This window comes from Toxorhynchites rutilus, chromosome 2 (genome assembly GCF_029784135.1).
Source record: "Toxorhynchites rutilus septentrionalis strain SRP chromosome 2, ASM2978413v1, whole genome shotgun sequence".
Classification (NCBI taxonomy): Eukaryota; Metazoa; Arthropoda; class Insecta; order Diptera; family Culicidae; genus Toxorhynchites; species Toxorhynchites rutilus.
Genome location: NC_073745.1, coordinates 302683996 through 302708546, shown reverse-complemented (window position 1 = coordinate 302708546; position 24551 = coordinate 302683996). Strand labels below are relative to the sequence as shown.

Below are 24551 nucleotides of genomic sequence, written 5' to 3'. Positions count from 1 at the left end.
ATAAAAAAAAATGCTCGATTTTACATCTTATTTCCTTTTAACGGAAAGTGTACTATTTTTATTTTTTATAATAACAACCGTTTGACAAAAGTTAGTTAAGCTATAATATTCTTCGAAGAACGGAAATTGTAGCAGTATGTGGACGCAGTAAATGAGCATATTCCTTAGGGTGTTCATTTTAACCGCTTTTCCCCTACTAGGTCCGTGAATGCATCAAAGCATCTCAATCAAGCTTCCAGAGCTTTTGGCGAGTAATTTTATACGTATGTTGCCTGGTGTTGTCCTGACGCAACACAACGCTTTTCCTGTTGGCCAAAAATGGTCGTTTCTTGTCCATCGCTAACTTGAGACAGTCTAGTTGTTGACAGTACAGATCTGTGTTTGGTGTGTAGTGTTTGGCTATATGGAATCAATTAAACATAAATCAATCTTTTCGGTACATTCAAATGCACAGAAGAATCTTCCTGGCTGTGTGATTTCATCGACTTTCTCGACAACGATTTCATCTTTGGGAGGTGCGTCGTTGAAGAAATTACATGTAATTAGTTTGAAGAGAATCGGTACACTGGACATTCACAATTTTAGATGACTGGATCGTATTTTCAGCTTTACCAAAGAAAAATTGTTAAATGTATCGAATTTTCTTTTTGTTTACTTCTGAAACTGACATTGGACCGATCGATTCTTTCCGAAATATCGTTCACTACAACCGTCTTCCGGAAATGATAACCCTTACAGTCTTATCAAAAAATGCTTTTTTCCGGTGCATTTAAATTATGTTATCTTTGAAATCACGTGAAAAAAAATATATCTCGAAATACATTTTTTCATCAAATTATTAGTGATGCATAATCGAATTCAGCAAGACATTCCAAAAGTAGAGGCAAGTTTTTTAATTGATGTGTACTTCTTCTCAATAAAATTAATTTCCACGAAGTTACAGTCCTTCAAAAGTCACTAATTTTTTCAATTGTTCTGCTACCACGATCAATTTTCATAAGTTTTCGACTTGTTGGCACGTTCAAAAAGAATTCATCTCAATAGCTGCGACATAGAAGATTCTCCACCCTCACTGTACATTTCTAGACAACAGATAATCAATGTTAATCACGTAATGATCTTTTTGTTCATTGCTTTATTTCATAAGTGAGTAAGCCTTCGAGAAAGCATCCAAAGCTTCAAACCGTGACACGATATCCCATTGCAAACAACTGATCCCATTCCCTTCTCTTTTTCCCCTCGATTTTTCTGGCGACTTATCAAAAAACGCAGAATAAATTTTACACCGCAGAATTACATCAGCGAACAATTATTATCCAACAATGTCTATAATAAGTCAATCATTCCGGCCACTGTCACGATTCCCTGAGCCCGTAATTGAGCAATCGTACGGCGATCCGTACGGATAAGCGTCTCCGTGCGCTCGGCACACGCTTTTCACTTTCACTTCACTCGGTCAGTATGCGAAAAAACCGCGTTTTTTCCATCAACACCGCGTACTATCCGAATTGAGCACGAATCCAACAGCAAAACCGTAGTAATTTTTCTACCCGAATTGCACCGATGCACTTAGCCGCAAATCTAAAATAACAACTTTCCTATTTACTTTCACAATAATGCACTCAGACCCACATACACACTGACACGCTCGCTGCTGCACCGATTTCCGTTCGCGATCACGTCCACCCGTTGACTGAGCTGCGGCGATCACCAAACAGCTGTTGATAAATAGTCGCGTTTTCCAAAGAAAAAAGAATATTATGTCCTTAGCCCGAAGATGCGAACTCGACCCAACCGACAGAATGACCGTCCGGCACTGAAAACCGTGCCAATGGGGCCGGAGCTCGCAGGCTCAACCCGCTCGTCATCGCCGTCAATTAGTTCACACTTTACCGCCGCCTCCGTCGACAGGCGCGCGGTTGAAAAACTGCATCACATATACAGCGTGGCGGAAGATACCGCAATCGGCCCACCCAGGGAAAGGAAACCGGGGGGTTTTGTTTGCTTGCCGACTCTTTCGCGCGCGCTGGCATTGATTCGAGCTTTTTTTGGGAGAGTGCTTTGTCGCGAGCATTCTTCTCTCAGCGAGAGTTTTTCCTTGCGGTGAGCGGTTTGTTTTGCGTCCCGAGCGATGAAGTGCTGTAATACGCGCAATGGAAATTCCTGCGTTTCCGTTATGCATTTTGACGTAGAACTACGTCTTTCATTAAGGGTGCGAAATCAGAAAACAGGTTACGTTTTTATGAAATAAAGTTAACGTTAATAACTATTCTTGCCGTGAACGGATTTCAGCGATTTATAGAGCAAACGAATCGAAAATTCCCTAAGATTTGTTTAATATACTACACATTAGAATCCCCTGGTTTGTAAATGGTTAATATTCATGAAAACTCTAAGCGTTTCCATTTTCCCATACAATTGTTCTGTCCATTTGTGTGCTTTCCCGAACAGAGCTATCAATAACGAGCAACTTATCGACGACCAACGAAGGGGAAATCGTAGGATTTGATGTCTCCGTGAACAAAGGAAAAGTAGAAGAATGAAGGGGAATACTTGCCTAGAGTATAAACAGTGGATCTCGCTGAGGCAAACTTATAGAGGCGAATGAACTGCAAAGTTTAAAGCCTCTTAAAAACAAAGAAGATAAGAAGGCAAACTTTCATTCGGCATCGGACTGTTGAGTGATCCAGTTCACTTTGCTTTCGCTGCGCTTCGATCTAAGATTGGACCCCACCAATGGTAATCCAACTTGGATATAGTCGTTTGCTTTTTCTGTTCGTTATTCGTTATTCGAATCGTGTGTTTTTCTTTCCACGTTATAAATTGGACGCTTCGCGTAGTGTGTGATAAGCAAGAAGAAGAGGAAGGCAGGCTCGAGCCCTGCAAAAAACGAACGCATTGCCAGGGGCAATAAAATTTCGAGTGTCATCAAATGATGCACGCGATGGTGGTGCAGTGAAAAGCGCTCGCACTGAACCGAACCTTCGCGAGTGTGACACCGCATCGAACAACAGCGAAGTAGGTGATTTCGGCGCGTCGGTCGAAAATGTAAACGCCGTTACCCAGGCATCAACCAAAATCAAGCTCCCCCCGCTGGTGGTGAAGGCGGTCGCTCTTATCAAACTCATCAGCGATTTCGCATCGATTGGTGTTACAGCAGAGTACAAGCTGTGTAGCATAATTCAGTTTTTTTTCCAAGTTAACATTGTTTCTTTTTCGTCATCATAAGGGCTTCGTTGGTTCCTTTGAGAATGCATCAAGGCATTAAACTGACGTTATGGCGAAGCAAGCGTTAAGGTTATACTCCAAAAAAATATTTGGGGAATACCAAGCATCTTGAATGTCTTACTGGAATGTTATAAGTTATTTGGGTTCGCGTGCCAGTCGCAAAACGGCCTTCAACTAGGATTGCATTTGCGCTAATATTGATCATAATGAAACATTGCTACTGTTTTAGAGGTTGTTGATATTAACAAAAAGAGTTTATTTCTCTTGATTAGTCACCAACAAAGTAAATTTCGTTCTGGATTTTTTTATGTGATTAGGTTTCGCTTGCTAGTAGCAAAACTTCCTCCACTAAGGGTTACAGCTGCGCTTCTCTCGAGCATGAGAAAGTAATGCAACTTTTTTGAGACCAGCAATATTAACAGAAGCGTTTTTTTTAGAATTGCGCAAAATGATGAGAAGTGTTTATATTCCTAGTAGTTTTAAGACACCAATGTATGGCTCTGTATGCATGCTATGGCAAACGCTTGTTTGGCGCTTGGTTTACATTGTACGAACGATGCCCAGAGGTGCGATTCCACTGAGGCAATCCTAAATAACATGTAGCATGATATTTGATACTTGCAAGTGTTGTTATTGTTCTTTCCATGCGGTGCAAAAATATATTGATGTAGTTATGAGATGTGGAATAATGGTGCTGGTGCAACATGTATATAATCGACTGTTGCCGAGTCTATGTCAATTGTGAAAAAGGCCACTGGAATAGCATTCGAGGTAAATTTTCAATGCAATGACATGAAATAAATTGCGACATACGATCAGCTAGTTTATTGTTTTGCGAGGGCAAGAATGAATCATCAATCAATTATCGTCAACTGATTCTACAATGAAAAACCATTTCAAAGATTATTCTACTAAGCAGTTGTTTCGAAAATTTCACAGCATTATAGAATAATATCCGAAGGTATAAACAAGCGACAGCGTAGTTCTACGTCAACAATGCGGTCGTATCTTGGACACAACCTCCTATAATTTTTTTTTTCAAATTCCAATTTGGCTGATTGATTCAAATTATTTTGTTGAAGCTAGATCAGTTGATAGTTGTAAAAAAACATCAAGTATCGTACCAAAAAAGGCAGTTATTTGGCCGTCTATACGTACAATGGTTCATTCTGACTGAACCAAATGAAGCATTTTTTTAAGAGTTGGTTCACTGTGACTGAACAATTTCGAAATATTTCTCAACCAATTAACATTTGTGAGTCAAAGTGTGCCATTCTGCCATGAAGATTAGAGTGAGAAAGATTGTGAGTTTAGAACTGCATAAACATTTGTTTGCGTTCAGCATAATACTCTCTGCCATCTACTGCTGGCGTGAATATGATTGCACGGTGAACATGTTAAGCATAAACTTCCCATTTTCAATCATCTTAGACAGTATTCGTCAATAGAATCGTCAAGTTTGAATTCATTGTCATCGCTACAGCCTGAATCGCACTCTGAAATAGTACATTTTGCGATCATTCACACTAAAGACCAGCATTTTTCACTGATCTGTTCAGTCGGAGTAGTAGACCAAGTTTATTTTTTAATATGCTCCGAATGTGCACATTTTACACTAATGGGTTCAAACACTTTTCGACCAGGTACCTATAAACTTCAAGAAATTTTTTTGTTGGTTTGAATTCGGCGCTTGGATATTGTTTAAATTCAATATACAAATGATTGACACATGGTCAACTCTGTCTGCACATGATATAGAGCCATTTCGCCATGGTAAATGGTACATGGTCCGATCTGACTGCATACTACGAGGAATTTTTATTGATCCATCATAACAATTTCGATCCGTTATTCCTGCTGTATGCGTGATTTTCCAAATCTGATAAATGTGGTATGTAGATTACCACCATGCTTAACCAAATGTAATCAATAACTCGAAATTTTCAATTTTGCGACTTGGTCCCCTCTGACTTAATACCGACCATATATATTGAATATTGAATGGCGTTAACGTTCCCTATGAAACTTTTGCCGTCTCAACGTATGTATTAACTAGTGTCATTAATTAATACATAGTTGAGATTTCTTAAGCCAAATAACACACCTTGAGTGTATTCCGAGGGGCAAGCTCTAGAATACGCATGACCACAGTGCAAGTCGAAGGAAATTTCTTTGACGAAAAATCCCCCGGCCAGAACGGGAATCGAACCCGAACACTTGGCATGATAATGTGAGACGCTAACCATCCGGCCACGGGTGCACCGACCATATATCAGTATGATTAACCGACCATATGTCAGTATGATAACACGATAAGCACCGATTTTTTCTTGCTGTGCTTTTCGTTCGGCGCGCCTCAAGAGCGTTTGCACAATATCAGTGTCGGTCCCAGTGCCCAATGATATTTATAGTATAAAAAGAAAATAGTAGGCAATCCGACTAGAAAGTAGTCACATTTTGTAAGACATTCGAAAATAAAGCCGTATATATTTTTATTTTATTTTTTGTAACTGTCAGTCCGTGTCAGTCAGCACTTTCCTACCAAAAAGCTCAACGTTGGCCTATAGGGACCGACACTGGGCTCAATGTGTTAATAATACGATTGACATGAAACACCTTCATAATGGATGCAATGCTACACAATTGTCACGTAATTACTGTCCGATTAGATTTGTCATATAAGCTAAAACACATTCAATGTTTTCTAAAACTACCTTTTCACAGAAACCGCGTGGACAGAAAAAGCACGATTCTAGACTAGCCCTCCTCCGTGGACAAGCGTGGACATTGATAATAGCCCTAACCTGTGGTCCACGTGGATATATTTTGATTGAAAAAAAATTATAGGAGGTTGTGTTCCGTGTCTTGAACCGCATTGTTCACGTAGAACTACGCTGTAGTTTAATTCAAGTGCGGATATTATTCTATAATGCTACGAACATTTTGATATAACCATTCTACCAGTTTGATCGCCCTGAAATGTTGTTTTTTATTGTAAAATTATTTTACGATAATTGTTTGATGATTTATTCTTGTGCTCGCAAAACCATACATACTCGAGATAAGCGCAGCATTCATCCTTAGTGGAGAAAGTTTTGCTACTGGCAAGCGAAACCAAATCACATACAAAATTTCAGAACGACATTTACTTTATTGGTGACTAAATAAACGAAATAAACTCTATCTGTTAATCTCAACAACCTCGAAAACAGTAGTTGTCTCCGCCCAGAGAGGTATCTGAGCAGAGCTCCGAAGTAGAGTAGAGATGAGAGCAGACTGGCTACCCGATAATAAAATGAAAAGATGAGATCGACCTATACTGATCGGAGAGTTTATTGCAACTGACTCTGTTCTTAACATTTCGTGCCCTATTTATATGATTGGTCCCATAGTCATTTGAATGGCGTAATTCTTTTTTTTTTTGGGTTACGTCTGGAATATTCGTTATAAATAATTCCTCATTGTATAGTGGGTCCGTTTCCATGCGTTCCTGTCTTGACAATTCGATTGTTATTGTTTGTGATTGTTTATACGTTGTTTTGTCATGCTGTTGTTTTGTATATTATGTGTGATGCAAACAAATAATTTTGTATCAGGTTTTTGTGTCTGGTGAAAAAGGTAAGTCGCGTAAAGTATTATTTTGTATACAGTGAACCTTTTGATCTCTTTTGCAGGTGCGGATCCAGGATGCGTTGCCGATTGTGACTAGTGTTTAATGTGATTTTTAGTGTTAAGTGATTATGTTTATAAATTTAGTGAATAAAGTGATTTTAACAAATAAATGTGTTTTTTCTACTTTTCGTATTCGATTGTTCCATCGAGGCCGCAACAGTAGTACGGAATCATTATGATCAAGATTAGCGCAAATGCAATCTTAGTTAAAAACAGGAAGTGGGTTATATCTATGGTATAACCGCAAGGGTGACGTAGGACTATCGTTGATTTAGAGATCATTTGTTTGAAGTTGAATCTGAATTCATTCTGAATGAATTAATATTTGGAGAACTTCGAAAACGAGAGCGTTACGTGTTACACAGTGTTACATGGATAGAAAACATTAAAATAAACTCTTTCACATGAATGTAAATTTAAATTCCCAGAGGAACTGGCAGATTATTGTCAGTAACGATTGGATATTTCCACATTTTCCTCGATACTGAAAGCCCACCAGTGGTTTATGCTAACTCGATAACCATCTGTTAATAGCACTTGATTGAAACATATTTGGTCACAGTTTTACATGGATAGAAAACATTCAAATAAACTCTTTCACATGAATGTATTTTTAAATTCCCAGAGGAACTGGCAGATTATTTTCCGGATCTTTCTCGATGCTGAATGGCATCCAAACGGAAAGAATTCCGCGCGTGTATATGTGTGTGTAGCGGCTGCTTCGAGATCTTTCCGGGGAACCGTTTGTGGCATCACTCTCCTCCTGATGGATTCCCTTCTGGCATAGGGTGCACAAACAGGCTCTTGGTGACACCGTTCATTCGCGCTTTCATGATAAACGAAGAGCTTCACCACAACAGCGACAACATGCTCCAATCGCTGTTCAATTAGAACTGAGTGGATTTCCGAGCGGCGCTCGCTTATATACCGATTGGTGATTTCAATAGCCTGTTTTGAAAGCAATTTTAAGACTATTGAAACAAGTTTTTGGATCAAAAAGTAATAAGTATAGAACGCGTAGACATTTTATCTTTCGAATGAAGTGTTTATCATACCATTTCGTTCAGTTGTTTAGGAGCTATTAACGCTCAAAATCTCGGTCTCCGTCGTAACGCTTTCGTTTTCGAAACTTTGATTTTACACCCCGGTATAGAAATGAAAGACGTAGTCCTACGTCAAAACAGTTTTGCGACTGGCACGCGAGGCCAAATAAATCAATAACTTAATATAACTTATTGAATAACTTGGTATTCCCCAAATAATTTTTTTGTGCACAACCTTAACACCTACTTCACCATAGCGTCAGTTCAATGCAGTGATGACAAAAAACAAACAATGTTAACTGCTTGGAAAAGGCTGAATATTTGCTTCAAATATTATAATATTTCCCTCCCGCTATCTCCCCTCCTTGTTTGAATTCATCATTACGGCTCTATAGTTTGCACCACCAATGCACACGGGAGCAGATACAAATGGGGTTTCAGCGTAGCGAGGAAGCACTATTTTTTTTTCGTTTTGCGCTCTTCTCAACAGAAGTCCTTTCTATTAATATTGCCTGTCTAGATTAGCTTAGCTGTTATCCTTGGTGGAAAGAGTTTTGCTACCGCGAAACCAAATCATAGGCAGAACTCCAGAACAATTATTTTCTTGGTGAGCCGACAACAGCCTAGCTTTATGATTACCCACACAATTATGTAGCTCAAAACATTAATGCAATGGCTTCAGTTTGATGCAATGATTGCAATGCCAGAGACATCAGCGAGTGAGTAACTTGGTCGCGTCCACAGCTTAGTCCGAAACAAAGACATGTGATGGCGTAAAACAAGGAAGAACAAGCGATGGTCATTGCTTCGTATCTAGAACGATACTGAACGTTTGCCTTTCCTTTCCTTGTTGAATTAAAAAGACTTTAAACTTCTTTAGTTCATTCATCTTTAGCCTTCAAAAAGGTCCTTGGAAAACTCTACTCTTTCCTCATATTACTCCTCCACCCCAATTGCATTGAGAAAGGCACTCGATCCCTCGCCGTCCAGTTCGCCCAGAAACGGTGTTGTCCAGTCGGTGTCCTCACTAGAGATGTGCCATCCGCTCATGAGCTGTTCCGAAGAATCGACTCTTTGAAGTGAGTTGACGCGGAACAGCTCGCAAAAAAAATCAAACAGCTCTTCAGCTCACTTTGATGATGATGAAGGAGAGAAAAGAGCTGTAGAATTGAAGAGAGTGTGTGAGCTGTAAGATTCAAATGAACTGACCGTCTCTCGCTCTTCGTGTTAAGACATCAGTTTAGTTTCATTTGTCCCTCGTCTTTTCAACTGTTATATTCGCGTTGACGGCATTGAGCTTTGTTTACCAGTTTAGGGGGCGCCAAAAATAATAATTGGCTCTCAGGCAGAATGAACACGTTTTTAAAATTCAAATTATTAATGAAAATTAACTTCTGTGTATCAAATGAGTATTCTATTTCAATGAAAAACACTTTGTTTGCAGGCGGTGCAAAAATCTCATAAGATTTTTTTTTTTTTTTGAAGAAAACTTTCTATTGTAATGTAAAGCCTCAGTAAAAATGTCGGAAATGTTGTACTCGCCGAGTCTGTTGTAAATAATAGTCTGGAATACGTGTTTCAAGTAATTAAAAATATGGTGTGAAAAATTTCATTTGAATTTTAACATTTTCAAACTGGCTTCGTGGCTATCGAGTTTGGGACCCAAATTGAAAGTCGGCACTGACAACTGAGCTGAAGAGCTGTTCATAAAGAACAGCTCATTTAGATGAGCTGATATGATCAGAGCTGTTCATCATGATGAGCTGATTTGCACACCTCTAGTCCTCACGAAGAATGAACGTTTGCCTCAGCGAGATCCACTGTTTATACTCTAGGCAAATCTAGGCAAATATTCGTTCTTCTTCTTTTCCTTTGTTCACGGAGACTTTAAGGTGAAGGTGGAAGCTAGCCATTGTAGTAGTATAGGTAAACCCTCGTGTAAAAATGGGGTAATAGTGTTTGTGAGAGAAGAGCAAAGCACACGTAAATAGATCAATTCACTTATCAGACTGTGTGGCGCTTCATTGACACGAGTCTTTGAATACATTTGAAAAAAAAAAACAAATAACAATTCAATACTAAAGTAAAATGTATGAGCGATATGTTCCGATGAACAATTGCAAATATAAATATATATAGAAGGTGCATTTGCATATGATTCTGATTATACGCGAGCGTAACATGAGCAAATTTATAACACATGCGAATTGGGGCACTTTTGGTATTAACAAGTTCTTCCGCATAGTAACTCGATGTTGATAATTCCTTAATATTTTCCTTCGTTGATCGTATTGTTTTCACATATTCACGTTGGAAATCCTTAACCCTTCTCTTCGTTGGCCGAGGCATTTAGATTGAATTTAATACTTTTCCGTTTACTGTTTTTGAAAGCATAGGCAGCCGTGGCAGTGTTCCAAGCTCTGCAATACAATTTTCTTACCCAATGTTAAAGTTGCTAAAACTTACATTATAGACCCATTAAACGTAAAAATAATAATTGTATTGATATCAACACAATTTTATTCTATTGATTTTCATTACATGGGACGCTATGACTCCGGAATAATATTTTATTGAGTGGTTTTTATAGCTGTTTCGATGATGTTGTTTGGCATCAGTGTCGAAAAAATAACGATGCTTCCACCAATACAAACAAAACCATTGCAGAAGATTGAAAAACGAAAATTTAACTTTCAAAGCACTTGCTCGAGTTTTCCGACGTTCTTCACTATACGGTGCGAAAGCAGATGAAAATTTAATATCTTGTGAGTAATCGATTAGAGTTTGGTTGATATTACTTGATGGGAAGTGTGCGAAAACGATCATTTTCTTCACACTGTTTCGCAAAATTATTGATTTTCGGGCGAGAGGTGAGGGAGGGAGATGAAAGAAATGAGCGCCATTGTGGCAGCCATTTATGGCTAGCTTCCACCTTCACCTTAAATCTTACAATTACACCTAAGTTGCTCGTTATTGACAGCTCTGTTCGGGAAAGCACACAAATGGACAGAACAAATGTATGGGGAAATTAGATTGCTTCCATTTTTCATCCATTTAAACCATATACAAACTATGGGATAGTAATGTATAGCATATCGAACAAATCTTAGAAAATTTCCGATTCGATTGGTATGCAAATCATTAAAATCCATCTGCAGCAAAAATAGTTATTAACGTTAACTTTATTTCATACAAACGTGACCTGTTTTCTGATTTGGCATCTATCAGAGTTTAAAGTCTCTTTAATGCAAGATTAGACCAGACCTGATTTGGCACACTTAATGAAAGACGTAGTTCTACGTCAATACATAATTGTAGAAAACTTTACAACGGACAAAAATGGATGCACTCACCCTATACAGTCTAAATGACGCACCAGATGTTGTACTGTACATTGCATGCGATTCAATGAATGAACTTGTAAAAGTTGCGCGCAACGAAATATCGTATACAAGGTCGACGCGAAGCTTTGCGTGGGATGTAGCTATTAAGTAGAAGGTGCTATCGCTGGAACTCAAACAAAAAAAAAAATAGTGGGTTATATCTATGATATAACCGCAAGGTTCACGTGGAACTACCTTAGCTTAGCAATCATTCGTTTGTATTGATTAAATTCTTGATTGAATGAAACAGTTTCCAAATTCAATTGAGTTCAATATATTTGCTCTGTGAGTGAAAAAAATGAACAAATGCCGTGTAAAGTCAATTCATTTATTGTGATTGATTGTTCTTCGTTACAAGTAAATTTAATGACGGACCTTTTACGTTTGGTATGATGACTAGAACAAAATATATGTACGGAAGAATTATCAAACGTTTGATGAACCAGCCTAAGGCTGAAAATCTTTCCAATAAAGACAAAAAAAAATTATCAAACGATTATTTTATTTTACATTTCCCTCTGAAGTTTACATCCCAAAAGTGTACATACTTCTCGAATCTCGAATTTGCTTGAAACTGGGAAGTTCATTCGCTTCTAGTGTCTGCACGATTTTCCCAGGTTCCTAAGTTTAGAAGATCATGTTAGGACAGACATATTCCACTCTGCACAAAGGCAAGCGAGGACAAAAGTACTCGCAGTTTGCATTTATTTGCAGAGCCGATTTCCCCAGAAACCTCGGTTTTGAAGTCTGTGTTAGGGAAACACATTTCAATCGGAACAAAAATACCCCCGATTTGTATGAATTTGCAATGCCGATTTCCCCTAGGCTGCTTGGTTTTGATGGCTGTGTTAGGGAAACCGTAAATCGGGCCAATCAAAACGATGCAGTTAGGGCGTTTAGATAACGCCTAATATTTTACAGTTATTCAATTGTTTATCTAATGAAAAACAACATTTTGTTAGTTGCGATAGATGCGTAGAAATATTCCCTATCAAGTGATGCAAACATCTCTCCTATCCAGTACGAAATGTTCGAGCTATAAGCATTCGAAATCTTTCATTTTTTCTTGCATGTTCTGTGTTTAGGTTTTCATTTTACCCTCCATATATTCCGGTTAGACGTAGTCCCACGTCAAAACGATATTACTCTGAGGACAAAAAGGTCCTCTCAAAGAGGTCTAATTGCTTTGAAACAATCTTCACACATTCATTGTTCTCGCTTTTTATTCTCATTGATATTGCATCCATAGTGAGTAAAGCTTGACATTCAGATTATTTGTAATATTAATTCCGAGCTATTTTTTATACAGTAATTTTTGAAAAATGTTGCGTCTATATGAAGATTCGATGATATCTTATATCATTTTTAACATTTAATTCAATATGGAAGGAATCGAATAGGGTGAACCACAGCTGCCTTCACAAATTGATGGGGGAGCAGAAATTCAATTGTGGCACCAGAAGTTTCCTTTGAGTTTATCAATTCCAAAAAAAAATATCCAGACGACACATAATGCAGACCCAATTCTCCCCACCCCGACCGTAATAGCTCACGAAGGGAATATAATGTTCGGGCTATCTTGGTAACGTTGTTGCTAATTGAATGAGTCCATTCCCAGAAGAACCTAACTTCTTGCGTAAGAATTTCACTGTCTTTCGGTTCGTGATGGAAAGAAGACCCGCAGGGGCAGCATTTCTTGTACTCGCTTTAGACTGAATTAAATTGAATAACATCTCAAAGTATTGGCGATTGTGACACGCTGCATTCGAAGTTTCTGCTCAACTCGTTCGGAAAACTATTCTGCCCGAAAGCACGTTTCATCTGCTGCGTTTGTTTCCGGGGCATGTGAGTTTGACTCCCTTTTAACGTTATTAACCTATCAAACGAACAAAACATAGTATTCCCACAGGGAACGTGATCATTTTTGCGAACAGGCGGCCTATGTATGTAATAATCTGTCGATTAGTGTATTACGTGATTTTATTCATTCTCTCGTGAACCGTTTATGGAAGCGTGGATCAAATTGAATTGATGAATTTGGGACATCTTTCATCGATTTCTGCCAAAAAGCCGCATGTGACAATTTCGATCCCCTTCCACCTGTAATTGGTCGTAGATCAAATCCGTAGCATTCGCCCAATATTCGTTTTGGGAGGGAACAGCTGATTTCAACTGTTTCCGATGGATGCTGCAATGTGATGGATGTCGGTGGCGGATGTATTTCCACCTGCCTGCAAGCAGAGCGAAATCATCTCTGAGCGAAAATGTAAGTGCGTTTTCGGAGAGGGTTATTTCATGAGGGTATCGTGAATGTAATCTCTTCAAAGAGAAGGTAAGTGTACTAAGTGCTGTTCAGACTATTGGCGGTAAACTAGAGAGGATGGTCTGGACAGATGCAGTTTCTCTGCGAACAGGGTTGGTTTCTATCGATATATTGTTTGATTGTATAATGAAATATAATCGGAATGTGAATATTAAGGTAAATGATTTTTGTTTGTTCAGTCGAAAATATGATCATGGTTTGTCCACTTTTTTAAATGCTCTAATTCAGCACACCTTTGTCAAATCAGGTATTCGAATGTTTCAAAACGTATAAATAAAATTGTCTTTTTCATGATTTACAGTAGTTTTATAGTATATTTTTACGGAATCACATGCTTTAAAGGATTATAAAATGCACCATCTATTGGTGTTAAGGCGCCCCTCATTTGAGCTAACTTTTAATCGATTACCAGATGATTATTTCGCACGTATTCAGACCTTTTCTGGATTACAAATATTACACTCACAAATATTGTAAACATCATTCTTGCACACCATATGTATCAGATTTTCTTAGCTAAACCATTAAATTAACGCATTTTGATGAACTCAATTCTGATCATGAGTTGTCCGATTCACTAATGATGTTTTGTCCACATGATTTCTATGGCGCTGCAGTTTGTTTATTGTGTCCTTCGCGCATAGCAGAAATAAAGTTTCTCTATGTTGAGTGTCTTGAAGTGAACATTTTTAAAATGCCCAAGAAAATGCAATATTCTGAAGAAAGCCTAAATTATGAATGGATCAATATGATGACAGTAAACTCAAGCAATCATAAATGCAACATCTACTTGAGAATTCGAATATTTTCATTCAAGAATGGTGATTTCTAAATCCGGACAAACCATGATCAATTTTTGGACAAACCATGATCAGAGTTGGTCAAGCTATGATCATAATTCCTCTTTGAGAAAAATCGTTAAAAACATAAAAATTTGAATAACGCCTTATGATAGTATTAGCAATTAGAGACTTGGGGCTTTTCAACAAACCCAAACTCGTATCGATTATATGTGATTTTCATGAAAAAAAAATCGATTTGCATTTACTAGTTGCGTAAAAACACCCCAAATCGGACAAACCAAGATCATTTACCCAATATATTCTGTCAAATATATATCGGGAATTTATAATTTTAAATCTTTCCGCTGACATTCTTCAATTTTTTTTCAAGTTGGTACAGGGAAACTTTGATATAACGTACCCTCGTTATAACGTACCCTCGATATAACGTACAAATTTTCAAAGTCTAGAAGAATGATTTTTTGAATATTGTTTTTTTGGAAGAACAATATATTATCAGTATTTTGATACAAAAACTTGAATTGTACTTTTAGCCAATTCCGAAAGACAACTGTTTCGTGATTCCGGATTCTAAATGAAAGAAATTTTGATCAATTGATTGGTGTCGTCTTCTAGTTGAATTTATTCATTAATCTTACTCTAACAGCAACACAATAAAGTAATATAATCGTTTCTGAGTGCTTCATTATGCTTCGATATAACGTACAATTCGATACAACGTACAATTTTGAAAGCAAAATGTACGTTATATCGAAGTTACCCTGTACCACTATCAATGGGCTTAATGTCAATTTTGAGCGCAATCTGTCATTTAGTTTGTTTACAGCGTCATTAAGAACAAGTTAACTTTTTTTGCTCGGCGATTTTTAATATTGATAAATCTATTGTTCATAAATATTGTGTAAAATTTTGTGTTGCAAACAGAATTTCTTATCCCGAAACATTGAAAATGTTGCATAATACATTTGAAGACATAACTATGTCGAAATGAAGAGATGAACAATTCGCCTCATCAAGGACGACCATCCATCGCTTCAACTGATGAAAAACATCGACAAAATAAATTAAATGGTGCTCGGAGATCGTCATTTAAGTTTGAGAGAGCTAGTCCTTGAATTAAATATCCCTCACGAGACCGTTCGTCTAATTTTGGTTGATGTTTTGGGCATGAGAAAAGTCGCAGCACGACTAGTGCCAAAAGAGCTCAATTTTCTTCAAAAATCTCGATCACTATCAAGTGACTGAAGACATGCATGAACGATCAAGTTATGATCCCACGTTCATCCAACGCATAATTACTGGGGACGAGATATGGGTGTGTTTTTTTCCCTATTTCCGAAACTCAAATTACCGCTTCGTGGGAGCCGTTTTGACACAAAAGCGAAATCGCTACGTGAACTGAAGTCAATTCGTGAATACAGTTACAAAAAGTGTTTTGATGACTAGATTGTTCGTTGGAAAAAGTGTATTGCTTCAGAAGGTGCCTAATTTGAAGGCGATGATATAAATATAGATGATAAATGGAGCGTTTAGTTCAAAAACACAAATTCCCGCCACATACTTGACATAACGTAAATGTTCGCTATCGAAAAGGGAATCACCATCAGGCGATCGTCAAATTTTTGGCAGTTGATGATCATTGTTGTGTTATTAACTTTTTGCGGTCGCATGTCTGCTCTCATCCACCACAGTAAGGAATCATACTAAATACTCAATTCAAACATGTAAAAGTTACGAATTTTAATGTCTAGTAGTCACTAATTAATACGAAGCTTCTATGACTAGCAGATAACGGTACTCGGAATGAACAAAAGGTTATTAGCGTAGAAAGATAAAAGTAATCCGACCAGTACGATCTTCAATACGAACGCAAAAGGTTAAGAGCACAATAACCGCGATGTTTTTTGTTCTAAGCAGCAGAGCGTGTGCTCCCTTGGCCGAGTGGTTAGCGTCATAACTAACATGCCGGGTGTTCGGGTTCGATTCCTGTTCTGGTCGGGGAAATTTTTCGTCAAAGAATTTCCTCCGACTTGCACGCGTATTCTAGAGCTTGCCACTCAGAATGCATTCAAGGCGTGTTATTTGGCATAGAAATCTCAACTAAGTACTAATAAAAATGACGCAAGTAATACTACGTTGAGACGGCGAAGTTCCTCTAGGAACGTTAGTGCCATTGAAAAAAAAAAGCAGAGCGTGTGTAAAATGAAAACCTAAACGCAGAACATGCAGGCAAAAATTAAAGATTCCGAATGCTTATAACTCGAACATTTCTTACTGTATCGGAAAGATGTTTGCATCAATTGATAGGGAATATTTCTTTTTTTTCGCTTCTATCGCAATTAATAAAATGTTATTTTTCATTAGATAAACAATTGAAAACTGTAAAATGTTAAGCGTTATCTAAACGCCCTAACTGCCTCATTTTGATTGACCCGATTTACGGTTTCCCTAACACAGCCATCAAAACCATGCAGCCTTGGAGAAATCGGCATTGCAAATACATGAAAGTCGGAGGTATTTTTGTTCCGACTGAAATGTGTTTCCCTAACACAGACTTCTAATCCATGGAGCGTAGGCAAATTGGCATTGCAAATTCATGCAGGTCGAGGGCATTTTTGTTCCGACTGAAATGCGTTTGCCTAACACAGACTTCTAAACCAAGATGTCTGGGGAAATCAGCTTGCAAATAAATACAAACTGCGAGTAATTTTGTACTCCCTTGCCTTTGTGCAAACTAGAATATGTTTCCTTAACATGGTCTTCTAAACTTAGGGACCTGGGAAAATCGTACAGACACTAGAGGCGAATGAACTTTCCCCCTCTATAGTATAAAAAGTGGAAGTTGAAGTTGTTGATTCATGCAAGTCGGAGGTACTTCTGCACCCGCTTGTTTTTTTTGCACTCCGAAAAGTATTTTCCTAACATGGATTACATCAACGGGTACGAACATAACGCTTTGGCTCGGTTAATCAAGATTGCATTGAAGGATATGCCTTCATGTCTTCTGCTCACTGAAATGATTGCTAAGCTTAGGTAGGTCTACGTCAACCTTGCGGTTATATTATAGATATAACCCACCCATTTTTTTAGTGTTTTTTTTTTCAAGTTGTAGGTTTAATTTTTTTTTTCGTTGCTGAATTCCGCATTTTCTTTATCCACTTATAGACAGTTTTTTTTCTAGATTCGGAACATGCGCTACCTGAATTACAATTACAGGACGGACTCGATTATGTATGATTCGATGATATACTCATACCTCGCTTTACGGCCTAGATACGTTCCTGGGCCGCTAAGAAAAAAACCGTATAACGAATCAATTATTCCAATACAAATTCATACAAACTCTATCGGATCGGTTCGAAGCTTGTTCAACGAAATGCCGTATAAAGAGCGGCCGTATAGCGAGGTATGGGTGTATACCATTCCAGACTTGATTATAGACGAATTTCATGCCAACTCGTCTTAGGAGTTGGCAGCACCATCTCAAATAGCAGTGAAACGTTGTGGGTGTAAAGACATGGGTCATTTAAGCAACTTTGCATACTTGAAATATTCGAAAAAGAATTAAATTACTTTTTGGAAAATGCCAAATTTTTTTATTTTTTTCAAAAATTATAACTTAAAAACTATGCTACCTACAAAATTCTTGTTAAAGGATGAAATGTAGGAAAATTTTTACAAAAAAATACAAAAAAAAATTTCGCTGGCAAAAAAGTTATTTAAAAAATTAAAATTCATTTTTCTCAAAAACGTATTTTTTTAAATTCCCAAAAATATATATGTGAATAGCCGTAACAATTTCCAACATGTCGTCCATATATCGGAAGATGGACACTTTTACAGGAAAAATTTTTACAAAATACAACTTATCCTTATTTGTTTAAAGTTAAGATAGCGATATAATGTATTCCACAAATTTTTAGATCTTGTTAAATTATAAAACTTTTTTTGAAGACATCAACTTTCTATCTTTTATAGTTTTAGGAATACAAGTCATTTTTGTATGAAGACTCCTGAAAAAAAAATGTTTTGCTCGTAACTTTTTTGTGTGTAAATTCTCACGTTTGACATGTTCTTGACATGTTTCTAAATAGAGAAAAGTTAGCAGAGCATTTAAAATGTGATAATTTCCACATAAAAATGTAACGAATTGAACATCAATATTATTTTTTCAAAGAAAAACATGAAAAAGTTGTTATTCGAAAAAAAAATTCCATGTAAATGTGCCCATCGTCCGACGTAACTTGTTGGAAATTTTAAGGGATATTTATTTTTTCAGAATTTTAAAAGCTAATATTTTCGAGAAAAATGAATTTTAATTGCCAAAATATTTTTTTCCAATGACATTTTTTTTCCAAAAAATTCGTTGGTAATTTTTAATGAAAAGCATAATAATTTCTTACATTCCATTCTTTGACTAAAATTTTGTAGGTCTAATAGATTTTTTTGTAGGTTTCTTTTAAAAATTTTGAGTTTTTTCTACTTTTTTTTTTCGAAAAATCTTAATTTAAAAACTATAAGATCTACAAAAAGTTGGTCAGCGAATGAAATGTAGGAAATTACTTAGCTTTTCATTAAAAATTATCAAAGAATTTTTCGGGAAAAAGTTTCATTTTCATTTACATTTTACATTTACATAGAAAAAGTCAACTTTTTCATGTTTTTCTTTGAAAAAATGCTATTAATGTTCTATTCGTTACATTTTTATGTATAAATTATCGCAATTTGCATGATCTGCTAACTTTTCTCTATTAAGAAACATGTCAAACGTGAGAATTTACACACAAAAATGCTACGAGCAAAACATTATTTTTTTTCAGGAGTCTTCATACAAAAATGACTTATATTCCAAAAATTATAACAGATAGAATGTTGACGTCTTCGACAAAAGTTCATATTTTAATAAGGACTAAAACTTTGTCGAATACACTATATCGCATATTGACTTTAAACAAAATTAGGATTAGTTGTGTTTTTTAAAGAAAACATTAAAAAGCCATTCTATGTCAAACTGATATAGTGGTTTTCAGATTGTCGTGAAAAGTAGGATTTTGTTTTTGTAATTATTGATTGTATTTGATTTTTGATTTTTGCATGGCTTTTGACTAGAGGACGCTGTATTTTTTATATTTTTTCTGGAAATATTTTTCTACATAACATATCCAAAAATCGATTTTTGCCGTTTTGGATGTGATTTTTGCCGTTTTAAAGTTATGATATTCCAAAGTCGACCGATAGTCCGAAAAACAATTTTTTGTCTTTTCTTCCAACAATGACTTTTTTCAAAAATTCATAGCTTTCAAACTACTAAACTGATTCAAAGAATTGAAGCCAATAAGCTAGTCATTTTAGAAAAAAATATTACTCTTGCAAAAAAAAAATTGATTTTGGTCGCATAGATCTAGTCTAGTTGCATAGGAATATTGAACGAAGACTAAAAACAAGTTGAATTTGAAAAATTATAACTAAAAACGAATATGTTATGTTATGTAAAAAATCCAAAATAAAAAAAATATTAAAAAATGTAGCGCCCTCTATCTTTAATCGATTATGATAATCTATCTTTAATAGATTATGAACTGACACGAGAGAGGCTATTTTTTCGGAAAAAGGCTAAGTAATTGGCTTGAATTTGATATATCGATCATCTAAATCGGTCCAGTAGTTCAAAAGATATGAATTTTCGAAAAAAGTCATTTTTTGAAATGGACACCCCAATGAAAAAAAAATGGACACCCCAATGAAAAAAGTAAAAAAAAAACCAGTCTTATGTTTTGCGGTATAGAACAAAATTACCGCTTTTCACGGAAATCTGAGAAATCTTATCGGATTGGCATGGAATGGCTGTATATATATATGACTTATTTCAAGAAAAATATAATATTTCAACGGAATTTAAAAAAATTTTCAAAAATTCCAGTGTTTCATAACTACACAACCGGATGGAAAAACTCTCACTCCTATACAAAATAAACGTCGATTTCACATGAATTACAATAAGTTTCTAAGTTGTGAGTTATCTTTAATTCTCAATCAGTTCAAATAACCCATTCGGGGTGGTTTCGATCAAGCTGCGCCATGTTGTAGTGTGTATCTCGTTCTACGCAGAGGATATTGCTCGTTTAAGCTCTTCAATTCACTCATACTGCTTGTAAACTGCATCTACTATTCGTACGATCACTCAAGTTCTTGATAGGGTTTTGATTTGGTAAACAAGCCGATCAGTCCAAAATTTTAAGCCCCTATTCATTAAACCATGTCATGACCTCCCGGATTTTATGGATTATGGAGACACTGGAATTTTAGTTTTTTTGGTTGTTTCCCGCATGAACACAACAATAAAGTTCAAATGGCCAGTTTTTTAAATAAAGATGGTTATTATATCCTACACTATATACTTCGATTCAACCGACTTGTTACATATCTATGGAAACTCTGAAAAAATGAGTGGTTCTATAGTTGTGAAACGCAGTGTACAATATTTTTCGAGAAACGGGTATTGTAGCGGTATGTGAGCGCTGTAAATATTCCTTAGGGTGTTCATTTTATCACTTCTTCCCCTATATAGATTCTGATTGTTCCCTACATAATGTGGCAAAAAACATTAAGAATATGGCTGCTTTGCCTTGGCTCGGCTCGATGTGTTGATTGCAATACCATATGCAAAGCGAGTGAATAGCTCGAGAGGGTACGAAGATGAGAAGAATAAGCGATACTCGCTGTTTTGGATATAGAAACAGACTCGAAGTTTCCCTCAGACGAGATACAATATTGAAACTCTAGTGACAGCGTACTTACTGTGCAAGGGTGGTGTTTATGTCGCAAATATTCACTTATCGTTATCCCCCTTCTTTGTTTCTATTCTCGCGACTGCATAAGTTACCCGTTATTGACAGCACGGTTAGGTAAGCACACAAATGAACAGAACGAATGTATGCGAAAATGGGAATTCAATGAAACTAATTTGATACCGTAAGATGAAGTTGCCGATATGTTCAAGATCTTCCACATGCGTTGCGCCGCTCAAACACACCAGTTGTGACGTTCGGTGACGGATTGAATGATCGTTCTGATACTGCCTTGATTGGTAAATTGAGGCAAGTTACTATAGATGCTAGAGCCCCGAAAACGGATGCAATTTTTTAAAGAAGAGCAGGAAAATGAGCGATTTTAGATCAGACCAATGGCTAGAGGTGTACGTATCTCAAGATTCAGCGGCTGAATGAACTTAGGAACTTCATCAATGATCTGAATAATGAGAATACTTCCGTAACCGAATCAAATCAGTGGAGCAAAGTGATCGATCTGAAGAAGCTCCTGTTGCAACCGTTCAACCTAACTAAAACACTTCAGCTTGAAGAACTGACACCTGGAAAAATTCTTTCTGAAATGAAGAAGTCTGATTTTCCGCCCCAGTAAGATAGAATGACCAACTGCAGATGGAGTACGGTATGGCGAGAAGAGAAAGTACACTTCTGGCTAACCCTATATTGTTAGCAGCAATTTACATCGATCCAAAGAGCAAAATTTTACTTAACGAGAATCAATTAACGTTGGCCAAGGAAGCACTATGTGAAACATCGGAACGAATGAACGGTTTATTGTTGCCGAAGGAGGATGATGAACCTGTCAGAGAATCTTGCAGCGATAATCCTGAGTCTTCATCTTCATCAGAGAACACAGATTTCGATTTTTACCTGAATAAGAAGGAAATCCAGCTGCTGAACATTCTTTGAAGTGAAATTCTAGCTTGTTTGCCAGAGATTGAAAATATTTCAGCGTTTCCGGAGCTCATCGTGGATGTTGCACGAACAATTACTGACATGCCACCACCTCAAGTTAGCGTAGCAATTCTGTTCTCTGATTTGAAAATTGTGAAGCCAGATTTTCGAGTCTCAATCAAGGAAAATTTGACTGATGCAATTCTGTTTTTACGAGCATTCTAAATTTTATTTTAGTTCGACTATTTTGAAAGGATCAGTTCATCTGTAGGAGCATTGAACCACTGCGATCATTAGTTTGATCTATTGTAGTAAAATGCTCAGATAAATGAGCCGAATTCTTAACTATATTCATACTAGTTTATATTAACATTTTTCCTTAACTCTAAGGTTAATAAGGTGGGACACAGATTACTTGCAGTCGACTCGAGCTTAAGAGGGTGACATATTTCCTTTAGGAAAAGGAATTATAAATGTTGATGTTTATTTTTATTGTCTAATCTGAGAAAATTGTAAAATTAAACGTTCTAATGGAAAACGTGATTTCGAATTATTTATTTTTTTTAGCAGGAGTCGGAGTTGGAGTCGATACTAAAAATTGTGGGGAGTCGGCGTTGGAGTCGGAGTCGGGAAATCTTTTTCTTCGACTCCACAGCCCTGCTTTTGACAGGAACAGAGTGCGAAGTCGAAATTCCCGGATGACTTTTGAAATGATGTAACTTTGTCAAAAATCAACACATGAAGATGGAATGTTAAGAAAAAAAAGATTTCTTTATGTTTTGTTAAGATTTAAAGACTTTGTACACTAACACAATATTTTTGCGAACTAAGTCAATAGCAAGTGCAATTAACCTTATCAACCTGCTTTCATTTGATCTTTAGAACGCTTATGTAGGACCTTTCAAAACAGAGATATTTCTGTTTGAATGAAGAATTACCCTTTCTTCTTTGATGATGAATATGTCAATGAATAATGATCGCACTGCAAATCGAAAGACAGTTTTGAAAACACGAATAAATTCTGTACCAAGACAATTTGTTGCTTTGACGAAAAATAGATTATATGAATTTCTTGCATCAATATGCCAAACACAGATTTTTTGAAGTGATTTACAAAATCTTCTATAATTCGGCAAATATTTCAGTAAGTTTTAATGCAAACTGTTAGCCTATTGTATCCTCTAAGCCCCTGTGAACGTTTCATATTGATACGTTTAGCCATTTTTTTAGCCGATCGATCAAAGTTTGTAGTAAAGACGAACACCTCATCGCAAACTGTACCAGAAGCATAACATTTTACGCATACCCTCAGAATGTAGAATTCGTTGCTTTCGTTGTAATGATTTCAGATCAATCGGTCGGCAGGTAGGGGGTCAGATTTCTATTAATGCGCTAGAGCAGTGATTTTCAACCGGTGGGGAATTCCCCCCTAGTGGGGTATTTGATCATTAAAAGGGGGGAATTGTGCAAGGGAATATTGCACATTTACTTCACTTTGAAGATGCCAATGATTAGCAAAAACAAAAACATTATTGGATACGAAAAACATTGCGATCCTCGGTAAACATTTCCAAATCTGAAACGTATTATTCAATTGAGCAACTTCTCAATGTTTGAAAGACTTTCGTCAGTGAATTATGATGAAACAGACGACGAAACAGTACAGAAGATCATAAAAAAGAAATTGTACAGGATTTGTCAAGACTTTTACAAGAAGTTAAACTTGAAACATATGTTCCTTATATCAAAGAACAAATTTGGACATGGTTTGAAATGCCTACCTACTGGAAGTTACGAAAGATTCGGATCAATTTCAGAACAAACTCATCGGTCTACATATAGTCGATTCTTATCCTGATATGCGGAATAAACGTTACGAGCAGGGTTGCCAATAATATTTGAAAAAACTGGATCATCAAAAATGCTTTCCAATGCTTGGAAAATAGAATTTTTTTTAAGTGAATATTTATATGTAGTTCTTGAAAAAGCGAAATAAACCATTAATTAATCATATAATTCAAGCAGATCAAAATAACGTTTCCAGCAACTCGAGCATTACTGTGAAACAATATTTGAAGATCTTTTCATCTAGAATCACTAAAAATGCTTATAGATGAAAGAAACTCGTGGCAAAACTCGATAATGTGATTGATTGAAGTGCATGGGGCTACGGTTTCAGGTTATAGATCACTACATCGAACCATACCTCTGTTCTTTTTCTTCTGAGGTGACATTTTGACATTTCTGTAGTGTTTCTTTTGACCATTTTCGTTGCTAGCTTTTCGCACTCACGAAAAACGTACAAAAAAAACAATATATTTATGCACGGAGCCTAACCTTACCTTTCGTTTGAAGTTTTTGCGTGGTTTGCTTTAGCT

The 24551-nt window shown here is 36.6% G+C and overlaps 1 protein-coding gene across 8 annotated transcripts in view; it reads right to left on the bottom strand.

Moving 5' to 3' along the window:
* LOC129768833 (carbonic anhydrase 7) overlaps window positions 1–1829 on the bottom strand; it is a 101442-nt gene extending 99613 nt beyond the window's left edge. For 2 of the 8 annotated variants that reach the window (XM_055770749.1, XM_055770747.1), the window contains exon 1: window positions 1551–1829. The gene's annotated coding sequence lies outside the window, so the exon portion shown is untranslated. Of the gene's footprint in view, window positions 1–1297; window positions 1471–1550 lie in introns of those variants that run through there. The other 6 variants (XM_055770748.1, XM_055770750.1, XM_055770754.1 and 3 more) reach the window with 3 other exon arrangements.
* Between the last annotated feature and the right edge of the window lie 22722 nt (window positions 1830–24551).